The following is a 9,576-nucleotide window of genomic DNA, read 5'->3' on the forward strand; positions in this document are numbered from 1 at the left end:
CTTTAGGAGTCTCCATTAACAAGCATCTTAAAAAAATATTTTCCCATTTGGTGCAGTAGCTCATGCCTGCAACCCCAGCACTTTGGGAGGCAGAGGTGGGAGGATCCCTTGAGGCTAGGAATTCAAAACTAGCTTAGGCAAAATGGTTAAGACTTGGTCTTTACCAAAAATAAATTAAAATTTAAAAACAGGCCAGGTGTGGTGGCCCACACCTGTAATCCCAGCACTTTGGGAGGCTAAAGTGGGAGGATCACTTGAGTCCAGGAGTTCAAGACCAACCTGGTCAATACAGTTAGACCTTGTCTCTAAAAAAACATTAACAATCAGCTGGGCACGGTGGCACGCACCTGTAGTTCCAGCTACTTGGGAGGCTGAGACTGGGAGGATTGCTTGGCCCAGAAAATTTAGGATGCAGTGACACAAGATCAAGTCACTGCATTCCAGCCCAGCTGACACAGCAGAGCCTGCCTCAAAAAAATAATAAAAAATAATAAGCCAGGTACAGTGGCAGGTGCCTGCAGTCCCAGCTACTCAGGCGGCTGAGGTGAGAGGATCGCTTGAGCCCAAGAGTTCTGGGCTGTACTGCGCTATGCTGATCAGGTATCCACACTAAGTTCGGCATCAAAATGGTAACCTCCCGGGAGCAGGGGACCACCAGGTTGCCTAAGGAGGGGTGAAACCACCCAGGATGGAAACAGAGCAGGTCAAAACTCCCATGCTGATCAGTAGTGGGATCATGCTTGTGAACAGTCACTGCACTCCAGCCTGGGCAACATAGCGAGACCCCGTCTCTTAAAACACACACACACACACAAGATAAAAAATTAGTGGGTCACTGTGGCATGTGCCTGTAAGTCTCAGCTACTTGGAAGACTGAGGTGGGAGGACTGCCAGTGCCCAGGAGATTGAGGGTACAGTGAGCTAGAATCACACCAGTCTGGGTGATAGAGCAAGACCTTGGCTCAATAATAATAATAAAAGTTGAATTAACAATGACATCTGGTAATACTTATTACTACATTAATTATGTGTGAAGAACACTTAAAACCCAGTTATTTGGGATAAATATTAAGATACTTTAGGGCTGGGTACAGTGGCACAATTCCCAGCACTTTGGGAGGCTGAGGTGGAGATCATCAGAGGTCAAAAGTTCAAGACCATCCTTGCCAAGATGGTGAAACCCCATCTCTATTAAAAATACAAAAGTTGGCCGGGCGCGGTGGCTCAAGCCTGTAATCCCAGCACTTTGGGAGGCCAAGGCGGGCGGATCACAAGGTCAAGAGATCGAGACCATCCTGGCCAACATGGTGAAACCCCGTCTCTACTAAAAATACAAAAAATTAGCTGGGCGTGGCAGCGTGCGCCTGTAGTCCCAGCTACTTGGGAGGCTGAGACAAGAGAATTGCTTGAACCCAGGAGGCGGAGGTTGCAGTGAACCGAGATTATGCCACTGCACTCCAGCCTAGTGCCTGGTGACAGAGTGAGACTCTTGTCTCAAAAAAACAAAAACAAAAACAAAAATACAAAACTTAGCTGGGAGTGGTGGCACATGCCTGTAGTCCCAGCTACTCAGGAGACTGAAGCAGAACAATCACTTGAACCCAGGTGGCAGAGACTGCAGTGAGCTGAGATTGCGCCACTGCACTCCAGCCTGGGTTAGAGTAAGACTCCATTTCAAAACAAAACAAAACACAGAGATGTTAGCCACAGCTCTACATTTCCTTAGTAAAAGTCATAGAACTTCAAAGCTTCAATCTACAGTACTTTCTTTAGAATAGCTGGGTTATTCCCAGCTACTCAGGAGGCTGAGGCAGAAGAATCACTTAAACCCGGGAGGCAGAGGTTGCAGTGAGCCGAGGCTCTGCATTTCCTTAGTAAAAGTCATAAAACTTCAAAGCTTCAATCTATAGTACTTTCTTTAGAACAGCTGGGTTATTCCCAGCTACTCAGGAGGCTGAGGCAGGAGGCAGGAGAATCACTTAAACCCAGGAGGCAGAGGTTGCAGTGAGCTGAGATCACACCACTGCACGCCAGTCTGGGTGACAGAGTAAGACTGCATCTCAAATAAAAAAACAAAAGATATGTTAGCCTGAGCTCTGCATTTCCTTAATAAAAGTCAAAGTCATAGAACTTCAAAGCTTCAATCTTTAGTAGTTGCTTTAGAATAGTTGGGGTAATTGGCTATTTAATAAATTCACTGTTCATTACAAAGCTAAATATATGCATGGTTAATTCATATTGCCTCAATATCACTGTACCTACGTTTGTTTTGTTTTTAGACAGGGTAATCTTACTCTGTCACCCAGGTTGGAGTATCACAGCTCACTGCAGCCTCAACCTCCCAGGCTCAAGTGACTCTCCCACCTTTGTCTCCGTAGTAGCTGGGACTACAGGCATGCACCACCAAGCCTGGCTTCTTTTTTTTTTTTTTTTGTAAAGACAGGGTTTCGGGTTTCGCCATGTTGCCTAAACTGGTCACAAACTCCTGGGCTCAAGCAATCCACCTGCCTTGGCCTCTCAACATGTTAGGATTACAGGTGTAAGCCACCACATTTGACCCAGTGTACCTATTAACTAAACTTTTTGCTACTGCACTTCTGAATGATCAGATTTTTTGGCTGCCACACTTGTTCCTGGCAGTGATCTCATCTACCTGGTTCACCTGCTGCATACCTGATGCCTATGAACATACCAGGCACAGAATAGATGCTCAATTAATATTTGTTAAACTAAAGGATGAACAAATGAAGTTTACTCATGTTTTTTACCTTGGTTCTTGTATGTGCCAAAAACAGTCTGAGTTTACCTATGGTTTACATGGCCCTCTTAGGAACATCAGTTTTCTTTTTAATCTTAATGTCAGAACAACAACATAAAGATTTGCTTTTTGTCAAGGGAAATGCTTAAATTAAATCGGTTATTTTGAGACAGGGTCTCAGGCTGGAGGGCAGTGGCATGATCAGGGATCACTGTAGCTGCCATCTTCTGGGCTCAAGCGATTCTCTCACCTCAGCCACCTCAGCTGGGATTACAGGTACGTGCCACCACACTGCAATAGTTTTTGCATTTTTTGTAGAGACAGGGTCTCCTGTGTTACCCAAGCTGGTCACTAACTCCTGGACTCAAGTGATCCTCCTCTTTGGCTTCCCAAAGTGCTAGGATTACAGGAGTGAGCCACCATGCCTGGCTTTAAATTATTCTAATGCAGGCAAAAAAAAAAAAAAAAAAAAAAAAAAAAAAAAAAAAAAAAAAAAAAAAAAAAAAAGGACTGTAGAAATAAAAAGCCCCAAATTTCAGAGTTTTATTTCCTCTACATTAAGAGAAAGCAGTAGAAAAGTGAGTAGGAGTTTAACAACGTAATAGAAAAGTGACTAGGAGTTTAACAACCTAATTCAGTTTACTGATATCCTTGATAATATGCATTTTAGAAAAAGTATTATAATTTCACATTTTACCCCAAAATATAGGTGATACATGTCATTAGTGGGGCACTGAACACCTCACACTGTTCCCAATCTAATGTCATTCATAATACTCAGATTTAACGAGTCATGTCACAAAAACCACGCCTGTAATTTGATCGCTGGCACCTTTTGTTTTTATTTTCAAACTTCAGTTAAGTTATATAAGCAAGCATATACTCTGTGTCTGTCTTGGGCACAGATGCTAAGGACACTACAGGGTGTCTCATCTCAACAAAATCACAATCTAACCGGATTGTTAAAATCAAAGGAGTTGGCCGGGCGCGATGGCTCAAGCTTGTAATCCCAGCACTTTGGGAGGCCGAGGCGGGTGGATCATGAGGTCGAGAGATCGAGACCATCCTGGTCAACATGGTGAAACCCCGCCTCTACTAAAAATACAAAAAATTAGCTGGGTATGGTGGCGCGTGCCTATAATCCCACCTACTCAGGAGGCTGAGACAGGAGAATTGCCTAAACCCAGGAGGCGGAGGTTGCGGGGAGCTGAGATCGCACCATTGCACTCCAGCCTGGGTAACAAGAGCGAAACTCCGTCTCAAAAAAAAAAAAAAAAAAAAAAAAAAAAATCAAAGGAGTTAAAACTTTGATCTACATATGGAGAAATCAGTATAATTTATCCACCAACTTCCAGACCTAAAATCTTCCAAGTAAGCTTAAAACCAAAGCCTAAGCCGACCGGGGGCGGTGGCTCACGCCTGTAATCCCAGCACTTTGGGAGGCCGAGGCGGGCGGATCACCTGCGGTCAGGAGTTCGAGTCCAGCCTGACCAACACGGTGAAACCCCCGTCTCTCCTAAAACTACAAAATTAGCCAGGTGTGGTGGCACATCCCTGTAATCCCAGCTACTCGGGAGGCTGAGGCGGGAGAAACGCTTGAATCCGGGAGGCGGAGACTGCGGTGAGCCGAGACCAGCCATCGCACTCCAGCCTGGGCAAGAGTAAAACTTCGTCTGGGGGAAAAAAAACAAAACAAAACAAAACAAAACCAAAACCAACCAACCCACCAAACTTCAAAATGTTACTTCTATTTTGAGACAGATCACACTAACGTCCGAGAAGAGCAATGAGAAGTTTAAAGGCTAAAAAGTGTTATGCCGATGCCAGGTAAAACAAAATCAGAGCATCTTTCCAAACGACACGAGTCACGTCTACTTTCACTCTAAGACTAGACAGCGTGCTCAAAAAGCCCCACGTGATTTTCAGATGTATTTCGAACTGGATTCTCACTTTTCAAACTGATGCCAAGTCCGGAAGTGCGATAAACACCACAAAGAACGTGCACGCGGAGGCGGCAGCGCAGTTCACCTGGTCCGGGAGGAAACGCTTTCTCAAAAAGCGCAAGCGGCGGTCCCCGGTCCCAGCTGTCAATGCGGTGCCAACCCTGGGATCTGGGGCTCTCACCTCCCCCCGCCTGCCTCCGTCTCTTACACACGCTCAGATGGCCTGTGACTCTCTGGCGACCTACCGAGGCTCTGCTCTCACTCAGCTCCCACCGCCTCAGGTGGCAGTAACCAGGTCTAGGTTTGCCACCAGGGAAGCGAGACTCAAGGCCGCCGTCGCGGAGCAGCAAAGCGACAGCCGCCAGCGCCGCCCGCAGAGGGCCGCGGGGAGGACGGCAAGAGCAGCGGAGACAAAGCGGAGAGGCGAGGCAGCCACAGGCCACAGCGGCGAACGCGCACGGCGCGGGAGAACGCCGGCCGCCAGCAAGGCGGGGAAAGCTCGAGACCGCAGGCACCGACGAACGAGGTGGGGGCTCGGCGCGGAGACAGTTCGGGGCTCACGCTCGGCGGGGAAACCGCGGCGCCCGCCCGGCGGCAGAAGCAGCGGAGGAACGCGAGCCTCAGTGCTCCGCACACTCACCACTGGGAGCTCCGTAATGGCGGCGGCGGGGGCGGAGAACCCGGGGGGCGGGCCCGCCGCAGCCAGTCACCGCCGCCGGCATCTTTCTAACCGGCTCCGAAAACCGCTGAGGGAATGGGGTGAGGGGAGGGCGCGGGCGGACGCCGGGCCGCGGCGGGCCTCGGAGCATGCGCAGCCCACAGCCAATCGGGGCGGGCGGAGGACGCCGACGCAGGCGCGCTGGGACGCAGGGTCGCACGGCCAAGGAAGAGCTCCCCCTCCTCCCCCAAGTCCAAACAAAACAAGGGCGGGAGCGCGCGCGCCAGAGGGCCCCTGAGGAGGCGTCCACGAGAGGGGCAAGGGGCTAGGTCGCAGGACAGGAGAAGGGAGGAGGGCGGAGCGGCCAGAGAAGGCAAACAAAAGGCGCCACCTCCGGGGACCCGGGCGCCCCGCCCCCTCCTCTCCGGGAGCGGCGTCGGCGCCCCGGGCGAGCGGCCTTCGCCACTCGCCTTCGGGACCCAGCGAGCCCGCGCTCACTCCCCGGCCGCCTGTTCCGTCCTGCGTTACCTCTGCGTTCGGCCGGTCCTGGCGCCCGCGTCCCTCCCGGCCTCTGGGCGCCGCTCCCGCCGCCGCTCGTCGCCTCCGCCGCCGCTGTCCTCCACTCCCAGCCGCCGAGCTCTGCCGCCCCGCCCCCCTGCCCGCGGCCCCGCGCGCGCCCCCGCCGGCCCCGCCCCCCGCGCGCGGGGTACAAGGGGACGCGCGGAGACGGGTGGACGCCGGCGGAGCGCGGGGCGTCGGCGCGCGTTCCCGGCGCTGCCTGGTGGCGCCCATTGGCTTGGCCTGGCGAGGCGGTGTCGGTTTCTTCCGAGGGGCGCTGCTTTCCCCCGCCAACCTTCGCTTTCTCTGCTCTGCGGGGCAGTCCCTGCCCTTAGCCGGGTTTTCGCTTCGGCCACCCGTCCGCCTTTGGTGGGGCTGGCTTTTCCCGCTTCTCAGTTTAGGCGTAGCTCAAGAGCAAACAGCCCTTTTTTGAAGACCATGGAAGAACGGGAAAACTATAGAGCGGAGAATTCACTGCCACGCACTCGCTCCCATTAAGCCTCCGGACAGTACAGGGCGGAGTAGTGACTCGAGACTAAGAACTGAAAAGTTGAAACGGGCTTCCCGGGCTCCCTAATCCGCACAGGCAGGGAGAGTTCTTGAGAAGGAAACCCTGAGATTTGAAGAAAGGGGATTCCCTTTGAATTGTCACATGATGTTGCTGTCAGCGTACTTAAGCAACGTACAAGCATGTTTGTAAGTTTTCTGCTTAGGGATCTGAAATTTTTATTGGACGTCTTTTAGTTAAAGCATTTATTACCTTTGCTCAATGTAAGGTTTAATATCTGGCCAGTTTTGATTTTTAAACATACCTACCCCTGAATCAAAAGATTCCACAGGGGTATAGTTTTATACTTTATTTCACTTGGCTTTCTTAAAGTCACAAATCATTGAAATGTGCTATGTAACAGGTTTCTTTTTTTTTTTTTTTTTTTTGTTTTGTTTTTGTTTTTGTTTTTTTGAGACGGAGTTTCACTCTTGTTACCCAGGCTGGAGTGCAATGGCACGATCTTGGCTCACCGCAACCTCCGCCTCCTGGGTTCAGGCAATTCTCCTGCCTCAGCCTCCTGAGTAGCTGGGATTACAGGCACACACCACCATGCCCAGCTAATTTTTTGTATTTTTAGTAGAGACGGGGTTTCACCATGTTGACCAGGATGGTCTCGATCTCTTGACCTCGTGATCCACCCGCCTCGGCCTCCCAAAGTGCTGGGATTACAGGCTTGAGCCACCGCGCCCGGCCTGTAACAGGTTTCTTGTTTTGTTTTGTTTTTGTTTTTGAGACGAAGTCTCTTGTCACCCAGGCTGGAGTGCACTGGCACAATCTTGGCTCACTGCAAGCTCTACCTCCTGAGTTCAAGTGATTCTTGTGCCTCAGCCTTCTGAGTAGATGGGATTACAAAGGTACACCACCATCCCTGGCTAATTTTTGTATTTTTAGTAGAGACAGGGTTTCACCATGTTGGCCAGGCTGGTCTTCAACTCCTGACCTCAGGTGATCTGCCCACCTCAGCCTCCCAAAGTGCTGGGATTACAGGCATAAGCCACTGCGCCTAGCCAAAAATTACATAATGATTTTTGTACTATTGACTTAAAGGTAAACAAGCTGCATAGGTGGAAAGACCCACCCTGGCAAGCTTAGAAGAGCAGGTCAGCGCTTATGACGTGTATTGTAGAAGGCTGCCATCAAAGAGTGAGCTTCCAGGCACTGGGAAGACCCTCTCACTCAGAGACCTTTCATACTCATCAAAGTCCCTGAAGTTCTACCACTCAGAGATTCATTCCTTTGGTTCAATCATCACTCTCTTCCATAGCACTTAAAATAATTTTTTTTTAGAGATGGGGTCTTGCTGTATTACCCAGCCTGGACTTAAACTCCTGGGCTCAAGCAATTCTGCCTCAGTCTCCCAAGTAGCTGTGACTACAGGCACACCATCTCTCCCAGCCATTCTTCTATAGCACTTTTAAAGTGGTAATTGAGAATTCCTACTTTAAACCTCTTCCGGGATGGATCAGAAGAGTAAGAACCCTGGAGGTCTGACCAGGGTAGGAACTTCAGCGGAGAGAAAGGAGTAAATGAGGGGCCATTTGTGATGACTTCACAGTTCTGCCCAAGGCTATCCATTCTCAGGGAGTCTGCCTAGAAAGTTTCAGAAAGATGAGGAAACATAGTGGTTTGTGAACTAGAACAGCAAGTGTTAAGAAGTCCTCACAATAGCCGGGCGCGGTGGCTCAAGCCTGTAATCCCAGCACTTTGGGAGGCCGAGGCGGGTGGATCACGAGGTCGAGAGATCGAGACCATCCTGGTCAACATGGTGAAACCCCGTCTCTACTAAAAATACAAAAAATTAGCTGGGCGTGGTGGTGCGTGCCTGTAATCCCAGCTACTCAGGAGGCTGAGGCAGGAGAATTGCCTGAGCCCAGGAGGCGGAGGTTGCGGTGAGCCGAGATCGCGCCATTGCACTCCAGCCTGGGGTAACAAGAGCGAAACTCCGTCTCAAAAAAAAAAAAAAAAAAAAAAGTCCTCACAATATAACTGTATCATCTCTAATGTTCAACACCTGCCTTTTCAGAAGCCAAGTCCCTGTTGAAACTTTAGCATAAGGCTAGCTTTGCAGACTTTATGGCCTGGTGTGAAGGTAATAGATTGGTTGCTTTTTGTTTTTTTTCCTTTTCTTCAAATTTAATTAATTAATTAATTTTTGAGACATAGTCTCACCGTCACCCAGGCTGGACTGCAGCGGCGTGATTTCTGCTCACTCCAACCTCCGTCTCCTGGGTTCGATCAATTCTCCTACCTCAGCCTCCTGAGTAGCTGGGACAACAGGCATGCTCCACCATGCCCAGCTAATCTTTGTATTTTTAGTAGAGACAGGGTTTCGCCATCTCGGCCAGGCTGGTCTTGAATTCCTGACTTCAGGTGATCCACCCGCCTGGCCTTCTAAAATGCTGGGATTACAGGCTTGAGCCACAGCGCTTGGCCCCGTTCCTCAAATTTAAAGCTATGTGATACTTGTCTGTTAGTCTAAAGGGTCTTGTATAGAAAAACAAAGTAGGTGACTTTGGAGTGCCAGGCATAAGAATGGAGAAAAAGTAACTGCAGATCTTATTTATTTATTTTTGAGACGGAGTTTCGCTCTTGTTACCCAGGCTGGAGTGCAATGTCGTGATCTCGGCTCACCACAACCTCCGCCTCCTGGGTTCGGGCAATTCTCCTGCCTCAGCCTCCTGAGTAGCCGGGATTACAGGCACACGCCACCATGCCCAGCTAATGTTTTGTATTTTTAGTAGAGACAGGGTTTCACCATGTTAACCAGGATGGTCTCGATCTCTTGACCTCATGATCCACCCGCCTCGGCCTCCCAAAGTGCTGGAATTACAGGCTTGAGCCACCGCGCCTGGCCCTATTTATTTTTTTGAGACAAAGTCTTGCTGTGTGTCGTCCAGGCTGGAGTGCGGTGGTGGTGCAATCTTGGCTCACTGCAATCTCCGCCTCCTGGGTTCAAGCTATTCTCATGCCCCAGTCTCCCATGTAGCTGAGACTATAGGTATTAACCATCGCACTCGGGTAATTTTTGTATTTTCAGCAGAGAAAGGGTTTCACCATGTTGGCCACACTGGTCTTGAACTCCTGACCTCAAGTCTTCTGCCCACCTCAG

General features: G+C 50.0%; 1 protein-coding gene across 11 annotated transcripts in view; it reads right to left on the reverse strand.

Annotated features, from left to right (window-relative positions):
• Positions 1-6,024, reverse strand: part of HP1BP3 (heterochromatin protein 1 binding protein 3) — a 45,151-nt gene extending 39,127 nt beyond the window's left edge. For 6 of the 11 annotated variants that reach the window (XR_012512323.1, XM_074380225.1, XM_039473917.2 and 3 more), the window contains exon 1: positions 5,888-6,024. The gene's annotated coding sequence lies outside the window, so the exon portion shown is untranslated. Of the gene's footprint in view, positions 1-4,708; positions 4,785-4,946; positions 5,035-5,341; positions 5,431-5,887 lie in introns of those variants that run through there. The other 5 variants (XM_039473912.2, XM_039473914.2, XM_039473920.2 and 2 more) reach the window with 5 other exon arrangements.
• Between the last annotated feature and the right edge of the window lie 3,552 nt (positions 6,025-9,576).

This window comes from Saimiri boliviensis, chromosome 11 (assembly GCF_048565385.1).
Source record: "Saimiri boliviensis isolate mSaiBol1 chromosome 11, mSaiBol1.pri, whole genome shotgun sequence".
Taxonomy (NCBI): Eukaryota; Metazoa; Chordata; class Mammalia; order Primates; family Cebidae; genus Saimiri; species Saimiri boliviensis.